General features: G+C 36.3%; 1 long non-coding RNA gene across 1 annotated transcript; it reads left to right on the forward strand.

The window, feature by feature from the left end:
• Positions 1–1,772: 1,772 nt before the first annotated feature.
• LOC143695718 (uncharacterized) lies at positions 1,773–16,163 on the forward strand. The gene is made up of 4 exons (XR_013185236.1): positions 1,773–2,016; positions 10,980–11,193; positions 12,401–12,543; positions 15,297–16,163. It is a non-coding gene; the product is annotated as an uncharacterized LOC143695718 (long non-coding RNA).
• The last annotated feature ends 3,895 nt before the right edge of the window (positions 16,164–20,058 follow it).

Consider the following 20,058-nt stretch of genomic DNA (forward strand, 5'->3'; position numbering starts at 1 on the left):
AGTGGGAGGTATTTTATTTGAATCTATCTTGCCTATATGAGTTACATTTAATGACTGTTCCTTAGTTTTTTTATAGGTAACATCTAGTGTAACAAGTTCCTGATTTCTGTTTAGATTAAAGCACCAATATAATAACTAATTAATAATTAAAGCCAAAGTAGGCTGTTACAGAAACAGGAAGGGGTTACTTTCAGGTGAACATTCTTCAGCATTGGCTTGAAGCCATCTTCAGCAGTCAGCTACAGAAAGATTTATTGGTCAGATGACTTTCATATGTACAACACAAATTAAAATCCCAGTCTTGGAAATTTGTTTAACAATAAAACCCCAGTCCATGTGAACCTCTAGACTGTTGTGGAGGAAACCATGAATCTATGTGGACTTAAGAGCTACAGCAACCTGCTTCAGGCCTCAAGATATCTCCCCATTTTCCCCCTAAAATCATAAGTAGGTTGCTGAAAAAGCCTTTACATGTTCTTTTATTGACATTATACACAGTACCTGAAATTTTCCCCCTCCCAGGGTCTAGAGACAGAAATTTTCTTGCTAGTTGTTGCCTATGTGCTTTGGCACATAAGGCTGTATCTTTCAATATCAAAGTACTTGAGTAAGCTAATTATACTGATCCTAAAAGATTCGATGCCTGTAGGCTTTCTTGGTTTGCATTGTGTATTTATATCAGAAGTGAAGCTTGTCTTGTCTGCTTGCTGTGCTGTGCATGGGTTCTTAACCTCCTGCTAAGATCCCAGCTATTGATTTGGGCTGGCTCTCTCTATAGGTGCCTGGCATGATGCCTTATTCTCAAAAAGCAATAGATACCTACTTCTGAAAGTTGGGACTTTTGCTGGAACTTTTAGATGGCTACCAGAAGCACAGTTACTGGTTCACTGGGAGTGCTGCCTTAACATAAAGACCTAAAATCTGGAAATTGCTGATGATATGTAGTAACTTAAGCAAAGACAATAGATATTCTGCCCTTTGCTGGAAACTGGGTGGATAACACCCTGACATGCAGCTGATAGATGCTGCCAGTGGATTTTACTGAAACTTCCTACATTCTTTTCCTCAAATGGTTATAAACTTTTTTCAGAAAAATTCACATATCAAGGGATAACTAAGTTTTGCACAGGGTCCTATGCAATAAATTCAATACATAGGTATCACTATGTGAGCTGTTTTTCTCTTGCACTGATAACTTACAGTCGGCAGATAAACCTTTTTTTACATTCCCCATGTCTGTAATGAAGACACAAGTGGAGAGAGGAGGAGAGAAAGAAAGAAGCACTTTCCTTATTTTTCTGTGTTTTTTGATAATGTTCATATGTAAGAAAGGGGAAGTCACAACTCCAGTGACAACATGGGGTGCTGTTCAAAAGCATCCCTGGGCAGTTTCAACAGGTGAAACGTCATGGCAGAAATAACCAGTCAGGCAGTAAAACTGAGGAAGGAAAACCAGGCAGATTGTCAGAAATGTGTTCCTGGCTGACTGACAGAGACCCTTTCCAACAAGCATACAAACATGTGCTTAACTACTTGTGTGAGCAGCATTGCTGAAATTAAGGGAAGGAAAGATTTAAAAAGGAAGGATATTACCACAAGCATTTTTTAGGCTTTCAGCCTATGGTCTATGGAATAGTTTGGCTTTTACTGCTCAGCTTTACAAAACACTTCAAAAAGTATTGATGTAGCAGAGGGAGGAATATGAGTAATCGAGCAATATAGACTCTTACAGCTCACATTTGTATGACTCATAGTATTCAGGCTATGAAAAGTAGGACAAGATTAAATGCAAGGAATAATGCAAACATTTGTGTCAGTTTATTTTTTCCATCAATAACTTTAAATGACAAAAGATTTCCCTGTTCTCTTCTATATTTTAAGAAGGAAAAGTAATTCACAGCTCCACCTTCACTGCTCTGCTCAGCAAAGACCAAGGACAAATGGCAGGAAAACCTGGAGTGTTCTGCTGCAGGTCGGGAGTAGCCACTAGGAGGGGCTGACTGCCTTGAAGAGAAGGTAGGGATTGATTTACTAACAATTCCAATAAAAAACGCTAATAAAATGAGTTCAGTACTAAAAGTAGTGCTAAGCTAAGATAAAGTTGAAGTATTTATATATTATTTACAACGGTTACATAATAACTTGTGGGATAAATGCTTTGTTTGATACTAATGTACTTCCAGGCAGCAAAAATATTCACAGGCCTGATATCAAAACAAAACTCAGAACAGTGTTCTCTCCTAAAAGATAAGATTTGATTCATGTTAATTCTTAGAAAGAAATGTCCTGTATTTTATGCACCATTGTAGGACACAGATAAAATAGCTGATTGAATAATGAAAAAGAAAAGGTCTCTGTTCTGTATGTGGTTCAAAGCCAGTGTGTGTAAAGCCAGGTGGCCTTGTTCATAAGCATGGCTCTTGGACAAAACAGCATCTGTTTTTCCATAACAGTCTTTTTTGCTGCATTATAATCTCTTTATATATTTAATACCATAAATAAAACACTGGCATAGAAGACAACTATAAATAAAACACTGGTGTCGAGGGAATATGACAAAAGGGATCTCTCCACTTGTTTCTTAATATTGGTGCCATACTTAAAAAAAAAGTCTGTTCGGTGCCATACTAGAAGGGATGAGGAAGCAACTGCTGCATTCCCTCCAGCCCCCAGACTGGCAAACACTAACAGTAGTGCTGGGAAAATTACAGATAGGATTGTTCAGAGTTATTCCTTTCAGCTGAGGCTTCCTTTTTCTCCTCCTTCACATAGAACTTACTGCTCATGAAAGATGCCAGAGAGATGATGCTGGCCTCTTTTTAAGAGATATTTTGGAAAAGGTTTCATATTTCAACCGGAGATCAAGGACCATGACAAACATATGAGGTGTTGCTTTTCTACCCTTATTCACGAGACAGTTTGTGAAAACCTGTGTTTGGCCTACAATTATAAACACTGATATTTCACCTGACAAAGGAAAATTCAGAGCAAATGTGTTCTTGTCTAAGAAAGGAAGGAGAAAATTTGATCTAGAAAGGTAAAGATGAAATTTAAACTTTTTAAAATTTACTGAACGTCCTGAAATCAAAACTATTGCAGCTGCCAAACTGTAGCCCAATACATTTGGTGAAACAAGGTTTAGTTTTGAGATCTGGAAAAATAAGAAAGGAAAGAACAGAATCCTTAGTTCTCTAAAGGCAAATTTCAGTGAGGATGCTATGATCTGTATGGAAAATGGGCTGAGAATATTCTTCTTTGAGTGAGGATGGAAAAGATCAGGGTTAAAAAGGACAACATGAGCTGACCATCTGTATTCGACAAAAATATATTTTATTTTTGCCATATTCAAAAGTACTCTGCTGTGAGTAGGAATCTTTTCCCACTGATGTAATTAGTATCAGCACAAGAAACCTGTCTCCTGTTTCTCTATAAGCAACGAAAAAAAACCCAACAGTAATGACAAAGTAAGAGGATGGTTTCAAAGCAGCCCTTTGCTCTGTGGGGAGGCAAGTTGAATACTGTTTTTTAACAGGAAAGATCTCTGAGATTCCACTGAGTTGATACAGAAGGTGGCCCTCTGCCTGTCACAGGTTGCCCTGTGACTTCAGGGCTGCCTTCATGGTAGGGTGAGGAAGGCTGGAAACTATTGCCTTTCACAGAGGCAAGTTCTTGATTTGCAGGGAAGAAACAACTCCTGCTATCAGACAATTCAACATGCCAGTGTAGCAAGGGTCTAGGCTTTGTAAAAAGACCAGTATCTGCATTCAGAACTTTGTGGGAGCTTCTTTGAGGCAGTATGTTACCTTTGAGGAGAGAACTAGCACCCAAAATTCATATGGGAACTGACAGCTTCCGCTTCGTTGTCAGCTCAGCTTTGGGGCTGCCTCCCACAAAAGTGTCTTGCTGTGCCCAGACCTTGCCAAACTCAGTTGGGGTCAACCTAGGGCAATATTTTTCCACACTGAAAACTTAGATATACAGTCTCACAGTTTCTATTAAATTAGGATGTCAGAGGAGCTGATGTGTGGGAATATGTGGGATCTAGTTGCCATCACTTTGCCGGATCTTCTGAATGTGAAGATTATTAATCATGACCTTCCCATGCCTACTGAGGTTCAGAATCCACATAGTGTAGCTGCTTCTTGCAGATGCATTGCTTTGGCTGCAAGGGATTCCCAATCCTGATGAGCTAGGATTGCAGCAGGAGGTGGCAGCTATGCAGAACTGCTTGTGGGTGGCAAAGGGTCTTAAAACACTTTATGATACTGACTTCTAATTAGTTTACTGAGATATTCCCAATTCCTTCACCACTGATGATGTTGGGAAGCTCAAAGAAAAAGAATGATTATACAGTATACTATCCTATATCAACTATTTCACCTACAAACTCCAGCTATCTGAAAGAGTTCTTTACACAGACCCTCCACCAGAAAATCAAAGGCAGAAGTCAAGTATCCAGACTAAACATTTTTGAGAGGAGAAAAGAAGACTGTCCAGTCCTACATAGCGGGGCCATATAGTCATGTTGTGTTTATTAAACAAAGAGATGCATTATGAGCAAGAGTGATTGCTGTCTTACTGTTAAAACAATTGTTTCATTGTGAGGTCTGAGAAGATCCATCATTGGTATAACTTGGTGCCTGAGAATATATCTACCACTGAGCCCACTAGATTCCCACCTACTCTGTCATCTGGTCTGGTGCAGAAATAGAGATTTAAGATATTTAAACATAGGTTGACAGTGTCATTTTATTTCTCTCTCGTGTTAGAACTTGCCATTATAGTGGGCAAGTATCAAAAGTCCTAGATTGTCTAAAGTGTTATTTAGCCTCTTTATTTAGTGGAGGCTAACCTCTATTAGAAAGGCAGTAAAGTGCTTTCTTAGATTAACTGATTCATAGTTGGCAAGCAAATATCAAAGACTTCAGCTGCGATGGCTGAAATATTTGCCATCTCTGGCTGCCCCACAGGCAATCTGGTACATCAGAAAACAGCTGGGACACCTCAGTTGCTCATGGCCAAAGTCACTTGGCTAATAGATCATTAGCAGCTTGTGTTAAGAAGCAAGGCTTTCAAGAAGTTGTTGGGAGTTGGGTGTGCATTGCTCTTTGCTGGAATGCAGCCTTATTAGCTTCCTTCAGGACTTCTATCTGTACCTGCATGGTGTCCTGTTAAAAAGGACACCTCAGTCAAAATTTTCCTTGCACAGAAAGCATCTGTTTAATATTATTCTGAATGAACTGTAATTTGAACTTGACAGAATATTAGAGTATAAAAAGTCTCCATCAAAAAGAGAAAATTTTTCTTTTGGTCTAAGTTTGCTGGGATTCTTAAAATGGATCCACTTGCTCTTGACAGCAAAGATCCTTCACACTAATACAAAAACCTGAATAAAATTAGAGATTAGTAGCTGTAACAGAAACATGACGACTCTTCATTCTTGAGTGAGATTTAGTGTTTAAAATGCAGTTGACCTAATTTTGCTTAGAAAATCTCTTATTCTCTTTATCTAGGTTCTCATGCAGAAGTTTTTTTCAAAATAAGTCTTTCCCATCCTGGTGTAGGAACCTTTCATTCATCTTCCTGTTCCTTTCTGGGAGGGTGCCATGTCATTTGACATGCTCATTCTGTTAAACTCTTTCACTTTCATTCCACCATGGCTGGGATAAAATCAAGGAATAAACCATGCTAAAGTCCACTGTCCAGTCTGTCTTAAGAAACTTCAGTCAAATGCATGGTTTTCACTGTGATAAAAGCTTGATTTTGCATCTGCTCATACTTGTATAGACAAAAAAAAGTTAGTTGTAGATACCCACAATTTAAAGCATTTTTGACTTATGAACTTTTGTTTAAAATAAAACTTCTAAAGTAGATATAACCTTTCTTATGTGACATTTTCATAGTACAGTTATTGAATCCTAAGTTCTTTGTGGCCTTACATTGTTGAAGATCCTACTGATTTCCGAGGAGGCTGAAGTACTGCCTCAGAAGTGCTAGCAATAGGAATCCTAAACACTGTTTAGTTCCTCAACTTTAGGATTTTAAAAACTATTATTTAATATAAATTCACCAGGCAAGCACATAAAGCTGATGGTTTGATAGACTGGGAGGTGCCAACCTTTTCAGAAAGTGATCCCTGGTGTTGCAGCCACTATTATACATGAGAAGAGGTCTTTTAAGAAGCTGGGTAAACTTGATGCATCCAAAATCATTAAACACCTGTTCCATTAATGACATGGAATTTGTCCTATGTACACTTGCAGCAGATTCCATCTGACAGTTCATCTGAGAAAATTGGGCCTAATAAGGAGGGCAGAGGTCCTCAGCTAATGAGCAAGTGGAGGTTCTGATCTATTAGGTTAGGTAGAAACTACCCTGTCTTTGAGACTTAAAATATGACCGGGGCTTTGGCCTTGTTTTGAAACATTTATGAATCAGTGCCTTAATCCTGCAGGACTATCCACCTGAAATCAGTGGAACTATTCACAGCAGTAAAAGATGCACTGTTGGGCCACAGCAGTGTGTTCCCCATGACATCATTAAGTCCTTCACCACCTCTCAGCCCCACTTCCTCAGCATGCTGGCTCATCATCTGGGGAGGATGAGTTAGTCTTGCTTAGCCCTCGCTTAATTTGAAAGAAATGTGCTAAGTGAAGGTTGATTCTTTATTGTAGGAATTCTTGACTAATAGAAGAACCACCTTTTCTTTCCCAACAAAAAGTTCTTTTCTAAGTAAAGTCATAGCTCAACATTCTTCACATGCTGAGGTGAATATTTTTTGCCAGAAAAGTCAATATTATTGAGTTTATAAATTCAATTTCCAGAAAATATTAATGAGAATGCCTGTGACAACAACAACAACAACAACAACAATAATAATAATAACAGCAGTAGTATTAATAATGATAACAATAATAAAATTTATTATGGGAAAGCAGGTGCATTCAGAGTAAAAACTCCAGAAAGTAAGTGTATTTTGCAGACTTCCGTAGCTATGTAAAAAAATTAAACAGTGAATTAAAACTGCAGAATATGCTGACTGTGTGAAATAGCTACAAACATAATTTGGGCCCTGTGCTGCAATGATGTCATCCTGGAGCTGCATTGTTCACCTATTTTGTTCTCTGTGTTGTGACTCATTTGATAATATGTATTTACCCTGAGAAAACCTTGCTAAAATCTCACAGGCAATTATCTCCACTTAATCTCTCAGAAGCACAGCCACCAAACCAGTAAGTATTTATATTTTGTATTTATGTGAGTGCCAGAATTTTGTGCTAACAGTTTTTTGAATGAGATTTGGTGATTTATTCTTATCATCTGGTACTATCTTAGAGAGTTGGTTTATGTCATTAAACTTTAAAGTTATCGGTATTTCAGGGGTGGGAATGTAAAGACGATGCAAATAGAGTGAGGCTGTGATTGACAGGGTGGTGGTAGGCCCACGGTAAACAAACAGTCCAAAAGTACAAGCTGAACTGAAGACATAGACAGTGTGGTTAGGAAGGCCTTTACAGACATCTCTTTCTTGAGTCAGGTCAGGAGGACTGATGGGAAGGATACTGTTTGGTAGGTCATATGTGACTGCTTCCCCATCACTAAATGTGCTTGGACCTCCACTGGTTGCACTGCTACACTGAGCCCTTCAGTTAGGGAAGAACATGAGATACTACAGATATTACAGGTAGCAGATGTTCCCATATGAAATGATGGTATTATGTTCTGTAATTATTTTAAAGACCGGATGTAAACAAATGTGGCATTTTTTTCCCCCTTGTGGATTCTCATGCATTTTAGTGTTGTATATATAGCCCTACACAAAAAGTAACCATCCAGCTGCATTATCTTCCATTGCCAGCATAGTTCTTCAAGGCACTTGTTTGGGTGGATGTTCTTGGCCTTTAATGTAAGACTTTAATTTAAGATCTGTCTGGAAGAAAGATGTGGACATAGATTCTTCATAGGAGTACAGTTTTTATCTCCAGACAGCGTTTTATTTGTACAGTTCATGTTGCTATAAAAGGTAAGCCACAAACAGTATACAATGTTTTGTCAGTGTAACCATCTAATTAGGGTGTTTGCTGCATAAAAACTGTTACAGATCCAAACTGAAAATTTTGGCTGTCATCCTAGCTCAACGGAATTATTTACTGCTGGCCTGACTTGTTATCATTAATATATACCATGATGATTTTAAGTGTTACAGGTAAGCAACATGGCAATAATTCCTGTATTCCTTGGATGGCATATAATGGAGACTAGCCCATCTTACAAATGCATGCTCAGGGCAAATAAAAATAGCTAATGTGCTGACAAAAGATTTTATTTTCTATTGCACAGCTTGAACTGTTTCCTGTTCAATATGTGACAAAAGAAATCCTGTTTTGTGGCTTTTAAGTCCACGAAGTGCAAATTCTGTTTTCAGTTAATTTATTAAGCAACTCTGATCTTACAGTGCAAGAGAGTATTATTCCAGATTGTGTTATTATAGCTGACTCTATAAAAAGTACCACGTATTTTTCATTCTGTCAACTTTACCAAAGTGTACGAATTTTTGTTCAATCCTAGATCATATGGACTCTCTTTTCTGAACCTACTGACTGACATCAATGGCAGCTTTGCTAAGGCAAAGTAAATGTCATGAAATGTTTTGTTCTACCGCAGACACTGGCAAATAATTGGCATCTGTTTTCTGTTGTCTAGCTGCCATTCTGTTTTCTAAAACAGAAACTTCCATTTCTCATCTAATTCCTTGATGAATTCAGTCTCTTAGGGGACTGAAAAAATTGCAAAGAAAAAGCGTGAAATATTTTGTTAAAGGAAACCTAAATACTTTCATAGGGATTTCCATGTAATAATTATCCAAACTGACTGGAATTTCTTAAAATAAACCAAATAAAAACTCCAGAATGTTTGTCTTGACAACTGGAAAATTCTTCAGCTGTATAATATTTCTGTGTTTGTCTGGATCTTTTTTGATAGATTCTATTGGAATTCAGTCACTTTTTTCATCAGCATTACTGTTTTACCAAAATACAGCATAATTTCTGTGTACACAGCAGGAGATTTTTTAATTGTATCCAACTATTGGCTAACAAGATATAAAATACTTATCAAGATACATATTCAACTCCTTATTACTAAAGCTTTAAAGCAGATAAAATAGTGCTCTGACTTCAGGAATTATTTTCGCTAAGCATATGACATTAATACTCATTAATATGCTTTCAAATATATTGCTAGAGTGGTAATAAAATTAACATCTTCTGATTTTTATATGGAAACTAAGCCAAAGTGCATTTGATCTTGTGACTACTTAGCAACGTGCATGATACTTAAAATATCAACATAAATGTTGAATAAAAACATTTTTAGTGAAGACAAGTTGCATCTTATCTTGTGAACTGATATTGTTCAGCTACAGAAGAAAAATGTGTGATAAAGGACTAAGAGTCAGCAGGATAAGAGATCAGCTTTTGTTTTCACAGTGAAGTGTTTCCACAGTTTATCATAAAATGCCAAATAACACACAGAAAGTTATTTCCAGTTTTTATACTTACTGTTTGCCACTAAGGTGGAGTCACAATAGTCATTGAATTTAAAGGGAATATTTACTTAGAGTAATGCAAAAATCAGATACATCTTCTGTATTATTTCAGAGCGGACCGGTATACTTACATTAACAGTGAAATCTCCTCGCAGCACACTTCTTTTCTGTAAAATTACAATTCTAGGATGTGTAAGCCCCAGTTTTATAAAAAAAATTATAAATTTAATCATTGCTGTGAAAGTAAGATATGTTTTTAGATGTCTTTGATTATTTATAAGCAATATAAATGAAATATATAAATATTTTGAATATAAAAAGATGCATAGGTTTTTTACATATAAAAATATGTAGAAGTTGCTTCTAGTGTCCCAAATCTGCAAGCTGCTGTTTATATGGGATAAGCTCAAATTTTTTTGTGTAACCACTGTCCTTTCATGTATAGTACATGTGAGACATTTCTCTCTCAATCCTATCCCATGGCCTGTGTGAATTACTGGGATTTCTTACTGTCTAGTGCCTAGCAGATTTAGAACCCAAATCGCTGCAGATCTTTATCAGATACTTTACCACAAAACTGAGGTCTAGGGCAATGGCATGTTGGAAAAAAGCACAGTTGTCCTGTTAGCTCAGAGAGCTATGCAGCTAGTAGGAAAACATGGAGAAGTTTTGGGGTTTAGAGCCTCTGTTAAATGCACCATTTATGAGACAAAAAAGCAATAATTTCATTTACAGCACTGTGAGTCTGTATCACTGAAATAGTGAAGTCTTGCAGAATTCATCCTCAGTCTCTCTCAAACCTCATTATTATGATTTTGGTCAAAAATGACTGGCTGAAGCTTCATTTCAACTTTATAGTTGAAAGCATTCTCAGATTCCACCTTCTTCATCAGCATTAGTCACTGTACTTAGTTTTGCTGTATGCTTACCTCTCTCATCCTCTTTTACTTCTTTATTTGTTAAAAAATCCATTAGAAAATTATTATGCACTGTGCCAAATAAATTCTTGGTGAAATACTCTCCACTGTAAATTCAACTCTTCTAATATCAGAACATGGACTGGAGATTTTCAAACCTATTCTATATTTTGAGAAATTTTCATGTTTTACTATTCTAGTTGAACATAAGAAGCATAGAGAAGGTAACTAAAACAAATTTATTCTGAAGGAAGAAGTGCTTCTTGTCCTTTTGATAGAAACTTTTCAATATATTATGACTTCCTGTTTCTATATGACACCTGAAGAAGAGTTGGTCTATATTATTTTTCAACTTTACAAACTGATCTACTAAAAAAAAGTTTAATGACCCTTTAACATTCATGGCTGCAGCACCACTGCCACTGTGATGTCCTACTGTGATTTACAGCAAACAGTTTTTGAACTCTTATCAAAGCATAAACACATCGGTACCATTCTCTCTATCATGGAAACAGGTATAACCAAGCATTGTCCAGGTGTGGAGACAAGGTCCCACATAAGAAGGGTGCTGATCTGATGAAGTGAGCCCACAGGAGGGCCATGAAGATGGTGAGAGGACTGAAGTAACTCTTCTATGAAGACAGGCTGAGAGTTGGAGTGTTCAATCTGGTGAAGAGAATGGTGTGGCACCTTCAGTGCCTAAAGGGGGTCTATGAGAAAGCTGGAGAGGTATTTATTGCATTACTTATAGGAAAAGGGGAAATGGCTTTGAATTGAAAAAGGGCAGGTTTAGATTAGACACCAGGAACAAATTCTTCACTATGAGGATGGTGAAGCACCAGAACAGGTTGCTCAGAGAAGTGGTGGATGGCCACCCCTGGAAGTGTTCAAAGCTGGGCTAGATGGGATTTTGAGCAACCTGGTTTAGTGGAATATGTTGCTGCCCATGGCAGGAAGGTCAGAATTCATGATCTTTAAGGTCCATTCCAACCTGAGCCATTCTGTGACCATTAAAAAGTTTAGCCTGTAATAGAATCCTGCTCTGTGTGAATGCTCTGGCCAATTGAAGTTTGTACATTCACATATTCCTATGAAGTACAAATCATGAAAGGACACTGTTGCTATGCTGTGACAGTAATTACTAAGCTGCAGCATACATTTAAAGAGGTACAGTGGCATAGCATAATTCAGTAAAAAAGGCAGAAGATTTTCTTGTTTCTTCTGGTTTAATGTAGTAGAACTGGCTCTAATGAATTCTGGGGTGTTATCACCTAATTTTTTGTAAAAAATTTTAGGGAAGTTATTTTCATAATACAGAACCTAAAAGTTTTTGAACTTATTTTTTATAATGCTATTAAGATGTACGTTGCAGTTCTAGCATTTTTTTCCCCCTGAAAATAGTGTAGTCCTACAGCACCTAAGAAATTAATACCCCTAAAAATTCCTTTTTTGAATGAACTCAGCGAAACTGTTATATACCATGGTCTATACACCATATTATATAGCATGATCTTAGAAGGTGTCTGTCCTCTGAGGATGGAGACATCTAAATCTCTTGTAAGGCTTATGCTTATATTTCTTCCTCAGTAGTAGGTTTATATGTGGTTCATACAAAATACTAAAATCATCGGGATCAAGAATTTTCACAAGAAATGTGCAGTTATGAAGAAATGTACCTTTAACACTCATATAGTTCAACACAAAGCATTTTTGGTGATTTTGAGAAATCTGGAAACAAAAATTTGCAATTTAACTCCCCAAAATTGAAGTGATCTGTTTTATTTTTGGGGTTTCTCTGGTTCATTTTAGTTGTTTGACTTATTATTATTTTACTATTTGACATGTTACTATTTCCTTATTTCCTTCTACTAACTGAAACTACTGATTTCTGCCCCCAGGTAAATTGCTTCGTTTTCTGATGTCTTTTTTTTTGTAGATCAGAGTTCCAATATGTCCATGCTCTTGAAAGGGAAGCACCTAATACACAGCTCATTTATCAAGGCAAAAGTGTTTAACTATGACCCTAAGCACATGCTGCTGCTTGTTAGTTTAACTGAAGCTACACAAACATGATAAAAGGTAACTGACCTTTATTCTGTGCTCTTGGGTATCTGTTTGATGATGGTCTCACTTTGTCCAGAGGTTTAACAAGTGTTTACTTTTTAACTAACTCTCTGATTACATGATCCTCTTTTCCCTGACTCTCTTCCTTCATCATATGATACAGCTTTTTCTTAAGTCTGTGACATTTCAAGTGAGGGTCACTGTATTTATGCAGTGCCAAGAACTAGGAACAGTCTTATGTGCTGAGTGTGCTCTTCCACATTGTTCTGCAAATTAGTCAACATGAAACCCAATAGTGATAATGTGTTGTTATGATTAAGGTTAATAAGCTACTGATTATCTCCATAGACTACAGTTCCAGACACATTATTTAAATGGAATGCTTTTTTTGAACTAGTTGATAAAAGATCCAAATTTCCCTCTGTTGTGATAAAAGATGTTCCAAGCCTTTAGAGAGATAGAGAAGCATTATACAACAGGAACAGTTTACTCTGTTCAATACATTACAGATTTATCTTAGGGTGACAATACACACTACAGCTCCAGAAAACATTGTCTGGTAACAAAAATATGTTCTATGTCTCAGAGCCCCTTGAAAAATACCACTTGAGTTAAGAAACCAGTTCTTACTTTTTGATGAGTGCAACAACTATGACAAATTATTGTGTTCACTTAACCTTGTTTTCTAAGCTTAATGAACACCCAAGGCCACCAGTTTTACTGGTCTTCAGTAGCGTGGACAATCCTTCAGTAAAACCACTGAAGATAGGGCAGTTTAAAAATTAAAAAATAAAAAGAAAAAACTAGATTCCCAAACCCAGCCAACAAACCTAACCATAATTTTGGCTGAGTCTTTGTCAGGCCTGCCAGCCTGACAAAACTTTCTAACCTTCAAAATTAACAAAATTTTTAAGTATACAAACTTACAAAAAATACAAAAAAAAACCCTCCTGTAACTTGTATGTTCATAGGAAGCATAAATCTCAACTAGACATAAATTTTTATTTTTCAATTTTTTTTTCTCATTTGTAGTTTTACAACTCATTTCAGATAGTTTGCATGTTTGGAAATATTGAACAGAATAACTTTTTCTTCTCTAGTTCTTGAGAGGGATTCTTTCCTTCGAATACCTCAGTCAAATCTAGACTTCTCTTAATGAAAGTGGTTTGTGCTGCATTTTTTGATAGATCCAAGGAAAAATAAAACAATCCAGAAAACACCACTTAAAACTAGCACAAGAATTTGAAAAGCTTTCTCTGACTTTTTAGCCAAGTGTTTTGACAGCTACAAACTGGGTCATTACTGACAAGCTTTTATTTTCATGCTTTATCATGTCAGTTGGCACTCACATACTCCAAAGAAGAGTAGCTGAACATTGAGCTAAGAAAGGGCACTTGTTCTGCCAAAAAAGCAAGGTGCATGGTGCAAAAGTGCTTTGACAATCAATTATTAAAAATCCAGAGATGCCAACTCATATACACGTATGTAAGTCAATAACCTTTGAGTAGTTAATCCCCAAGGATCACAGCAGACAGTGGCAGAAGGGATCAAGGTCAGTGATATTGAAGTCAAAGTGGTGGTGAAGGCCAAGTACAACCTAATCTATCCCTAAGAAAGGAAAGCTTGCAGTGACTTTGTTAAACTCTGTAGCAACACACGTGATAAAAGACAAGTTAAATTTCCAAGTTAATTTCTTGCCTTATTGTAGAGAAGTCCATCCTTCTCCAGTTCACAATTTTGTTGCAAAGCAGACATGTCAATTACTAAGCTCTCAAGTTCCAACCATTTATTTTTCAAATATCTCTTGCTTGTCTTCTTTATCCTTGACCAGCACCCTAAGACAGACATATGAAGTCATTCAAAAACCCAGGAAAAAATGGAAATCTGATATTTACCTGTCAAACTGGGGTTTCTATGCATAGAGGAAAATCCAAATTGCATACTTGTATAACAAAGTGTTTGTGTGAGAGAGAATTAGTAAGATAATTAATTATCCTGTGCTTTTTTAAGATGGGTTGAAAATTGTCTTAACCTTGAGTTATATTGGAAACTGAATATTTTACTGCTAGCAGCAGAATGCAAAGATAAAATTCAAGAGCTGGTGCTGCAAATATTCAATTGTTCATGTGCAAGATAGGCACTTCCATAAATAATATCACATAATATGTATCTCAGCATGTCTCTCCTATTTAGGCAATTTATTAAACCTATATATAGAAACCTATATAGAATAATTAGCCCAACAATCCACTCTGATCACTGAAATGATCACTATTTACAGTACTTTAAAAAAATGTAGTCCATTAGAATGTCATGAGCTAGATTAGGTGTAAAATCAGGTCTTAAGATCTTTCAGATACAAGCAAGCAATCTATCTTTTTCATTAAGATAATTCTGTCTTTCATTTCTTCTAAAAAAAAAGAATTTCATGTAACAAATCTGAAAACTTCTGTAAAACCTCAAATTAAAGAGGTTTTTTTTTTTAAATTCAGAAAATACAAAGAAAACTACATAGTTCAAAAGGAGCCAAGAAGTGTGATATCACTGCAAGAAGATTAAAGAAGACACTTGGTGTTGTGTAACCTATGAAATGTTTAACCATGTCGGTCAAGATATGTGTGTTCGGTGCATGTGCAGTACATCATGAGACATCAAATACAATGTATGAACTTTGAATCAGAATCTGCTATAAATTACTATGGGATGGTAGAAAAATTTGGAGATGTATCAGTAAATGTTTATTATGTTTTAACATTTTTTTCTGACAGGCAATCACTATTCATCACTGACACAGTTGAGAGAGTGGACTGTGGCCCCCTTCGAGCTCCTGATTGACTACAGCCTTTTAGGTCTTCTTTTGTCACAGGCCTTAGACAGTACAAATGGGATTTGGAGACACTGAAGAACCACTTTTGTTTGCATTGGCAGATTTTGAGTGTAGTCGTGGTGGGAATAGAATGGCCTCCTCCCTTGACAGCCTTCTTTCTCTGAGGAGTAGAAAGGGAACGGAAAAAGACAAGTCTAGTGCTTGGGCACACTGGGGATATAAACTTCTCCTGAAGTACTTCAGAGTTGCTCCCTGGAACAAAAGGGGAGCAAGGAAAGGATGTCTCTCGGGAGTCATAATTCATGTTCCAGTCTGCTTATTGAATGGGGCAGCTCCTTGAAAGATTCATAGATTTTAAGGTCATTTATGATTGTCTTGCCTGGCTTGTGTGACACAAGCCATAGAATTTCATCCCTTCAGTGTTGCTTTCCAACCCATTAGGATTATATATTACTCCAAGTGTATATATACTTAATGATTCTCCAGTAATAAAAGAAATAAAAAATTAATGTCCATAAACACAGCAACTTTTCTAGGGCTACTAAAGACCAGATAGTGTAGTGTCGCTTGTCAAGTTTTAAATCATTTGTGAGGAAAAATATATACCTAAAAATACTTTGAATGCTCCTGGTAGGCTTTCTTTGTGTAAATTGAAGGCAGTGAAGGGAAACAAAGCAGCCCGTCCAATTATCTCTCTATTTGGGGAAGAGTATCCATTTCCCCATCTGCGCTGGCAGTGCCCTTTGCTGAGTTACTGCCACAGATGTAAGCAAAGGGGCACAGAGAAGGAGTAGAAGTAGCAGTATTATCATTGTAGAAGATGAATGTAGTGGCACTTCTAATTTATTTAGTATTCAGGATTTCAACTTTAATTAGGATTCTTTTGTCACATCATTCATCAAACGCACTTGAAAGAGATGGAAATTAACACAAAAGTTTCTGTTGCCTCAGGCATGCTTTTAGTACTTCTGCTCGTTTTGGTTTATTGTTGTTCCGTTCAGTGAAATAGTTTAGTTATTATAGTTCACTTAGCTGTAACTGGGCTTCAAAAGAGATAGAATGAATACATGCTCTTAAAATGTGCTGGTTTGTGAAGTCTCTCTAGCTCCTAACACCTCTTTTATTTAAAAAAAAATAAATTCTCTCAATCTCTCTCTCTCTCACTCTCTTTCCCTTTCTTTTTTTATTAATGACTTCTGAGTTGTTAATGTAACACTGTATACCAGGTTTTACCCTAAGAAGTAATTTGTGATACATTTGTTGCTGCTAGAATGCTAGTAAGACATAGACTTACTCATAAATTGCACGTGTGTTTAGATGAAATAACTTGCTGAAATCATTTCAGTTGGGATGAAGCTCAGCATAGCTAAAAAAGTACAGTCTGCATGGGGAAAGTTTGTATTACTTATTACTCCAGCTACAAGCCTGCCATTGTAAAATTTACACTGTTCTGGTATAACAGGAGCTGCATTGATATATGGGTGCTCCTTACACCCAGAGCTTCCAGCTCGGGTAGCAGGGGTCCAGTCAGACACTTGAATGAAAAGAATGTGAACCTGTATTAAAGTCTGAGACTATGCAATATCAGCAAGGTTATTGCTGTCAGCACAAGAATCCTTAGCCCATGTCCAAAAATCACACTTAGCTGAAAATCAAAAGGTTTATTAAGCAAGTATTTCCGGGAGCTCTGTGATTAATGAAGCCTTGTTTATGCTGCTTGTGAGGATGAACTGCAGAGTCTAAGCAAGTGCAAATTCTGACTGTAGGTTTTCCTACGGTCTTGGATTTTGAAAATTTCCTTCTACATTCACTGATGTCCAGTGACGTGTAATTTTGTGTAGCTTTTCCATAAGTAGCACCTCTCTGTTTCCCTCTCTCCCTCTCTCCTGATTGCTGAAGTTAAAAAAAATCAATAGCAAAGTTCAATGAACTTTGCTCTTTTTTTGTGCCATCTTCTCAATGTGTACCTGAAAGTTAAATGGATAAAGGAGTGGAAACTTTTCCAGATATCCATTGCTACATAATATTTAATGGGAAGTGTTGTTAATACAAAATTGGTAGTATTTTGGTACTTAAAACTGGCATTCTTATTAGCAAACTTTTTAAATGGATCTGGAATATCTTTCCAGGTTTTCATCCACATTACAGGAGCTAGAAATTCTATTTCAATAGGACAGACATTATATTAAAAAATATTTGATGTTGCATGTTGGATGTATATTGAAAGATTATAACAATCACAAGCCTAAAACACAGTCAGTGCTTTGAAATTAAAGGTAGGTTTCTACTCCACAAAATGTTTAGCAAAGTTTTAAAGGAGACATAAAATGAAAATTAAGAAACATTTGAGAAAACTAGAATTACCTATAAGGTCATCCACCTCCTGTCTGAATCAAGTAAACATTTCATCTAACAAAACTGGGAGCAAGACCAAACTCCTTATAGGTTTTTGAACACTACCAAAGAAACCAGTCCCTTTGTACACCCTCATTCAAATACAAGAAACAAGTGAGTTTCAGTACCATGTCTTTGCCCTCACTGACTTCTGCAGTATATAAACCCTGAAGTATATAATAGAGTATTTATAAGAACTCAAAATACACATTTTAATTATAATGCTGCTAAAAATAATGGTCTACATGTTTAAGAAAATTTAGCTAGTTACAGATAATTTCAAATAACTGGTATGCTGAAACACAAGTATTTTGGTGAAAAAATCATGGTGATAAGTTTAGTCTTAAGGAAAAACGTTGGCAACAGGGACTGGTGGCTAAAAAATCTCCATTATAATAGGACATCAAAAATGCACATTTTGTGGGTGCCTAAAGCCAGTTCTGAGTATAAATAAACTGTAGCTCTGAGAATATTATCTATGCCTTGTACTTCAGAGCTGTCAGTCAGTATTTTTGATCATTAGCCATCTGTGATTATCTTAATTTTTGCCAGCAGGAGAAGGAACTCTTTTCCACCAGGGAGCTCTGTTATTACAATATAATTTATATGTAAAGAGCTCATTTCATTAGAGGGAAAAAAACCACCAACTTTTTACATAGGTTTGGTGGATTTTTTTAGTTTAAAATAAACTTTTAGCATTAATTATTTTCTTTTCTTTTTTATTTTTTTAAAATAAAAATATCCCTGCATGGTCCAGGTAAAAACAATTAGCATCATATTAGTGAACTAACAATAATTCTGTCTTTATTTTAGTTTTTTTTTTTTTTTTAACATCCATTATGGAAGATTATGAAACTTAGCCAATCACAGACCTGAAGCATTTAACTAGAAAAATTACTACTTTTCAGTTTCACTCAAAATTATTGTACTTGAGAACCTAAATATGTCTTTACCACATGCCAGTTAAAATCCTTGAGGGGTCATTTTATATTTCCCTCCCATGTGTCTGTTCAAAGAATGATTTTATGGTGACCTTGGTTTGAGAATAACTCGCTGAAAAGAAAATGCCACACCTCCCTGATTTACTAAAATGAAACTCTACCCATTGTTGTAGTACAAAGTCCTATTTTTATTGATGTTGTAAATGCTGACATTATAATCTGAGTAAATTGGTTCATAAGGACGCTAATATAAGTCCCTTTATAAACTTAATTTGAAGTGAAAAAATTCTGACTTTTTTGTGAAATATCCCAGTTTGTCAATGGTGCTAACAATGACTTGTCACTATTTTCAGCATCAGGTCTTTGTTGTCCTAAAATTGAAAGGTATCCAGGTGAACTTCAAAATAAAATCAGAGTCAGTATGACTGCCTACACATGATGCCTGTGTTTAATATCCTCAAAAGACAATGGAGGCCTGTGTGTACCAAGAGGACCCTGTGGTTTCATGACTGTACACACAAACCTTCTGCTCATGCATTAGTACAGGAAATGTCTGTAGCTTTAGTTTTTCTCTCACAAATTTGCAAGAAGCCAGTTCCAATAGCAATGAAAATTGACTACTGAAATTGAATTGCCTTTTATTGATATAACTAAGCTTTGAGGCTGTGACTACATTAAATTCTCAAACTTACATTATGTATTTGGCTCCTGAATTTGAATCAATTCCATGATCTAACATATAAGGTCAGCTGAATAGTCTTTGTCAGTTATACACGAACTTCAGCATTAGCAGGACATTGCTGGTCCACCCTCTCTGATCATATGGATTTATGACATAGAGACATGCTGTAGATAACAGCTCTTCCAACATCTTCATCAGTAGGATGAGATGCATTCTAATAAACAGTGTGAGAATTAGTGATAAAAGCTCGCTAATTTAAAGACAAATATTCACATTTTTGAGTACATAATTTTTTTTCTCTACCGTTACATTAAGAGGCAAACAACAAGGAGGAAAAAGACATATGTAAAAAGAAAGAAAATATTGATGCAAAATTTAATTACTGGCACTAACAGTTAGAGCTGGACTCAGTGTTCAAATCTGGCATTCCCAGCTACCTTGGGTTTGCACTTTCACATCCCCTCACTATTGTCCCAACTGATCTTCACAAGCAGATCTCACAGCAGTGTAAAGAGGAACAGCTGGGACATTCACTTCAGAAGTGCAGGGAAGATCTAGCATAAAACACTAATACAGACACACACCTTCATTGAAAATGACCAGTGAGTATGTTGGTCAAAGGATAGGAATAGTTAATGTACAGTTACGCCCCAAATATATTGTAGCATAAAAAGTGACAGTTAAAA

This window comes from Agelaius phoeniceus, chromosome 1, assembly GCF_051311805.1.
Source record: "Agelaius phoeniceus isolate bAgePho1 chromosome 1, bAgePho1.hap1, whole genome shotgun sequence".
NCBI lineage: Eukaryota > Metazoa > Chordata > Aves > Passeriformes > Icteridae > Agelaius > Agelaius phoeniceus.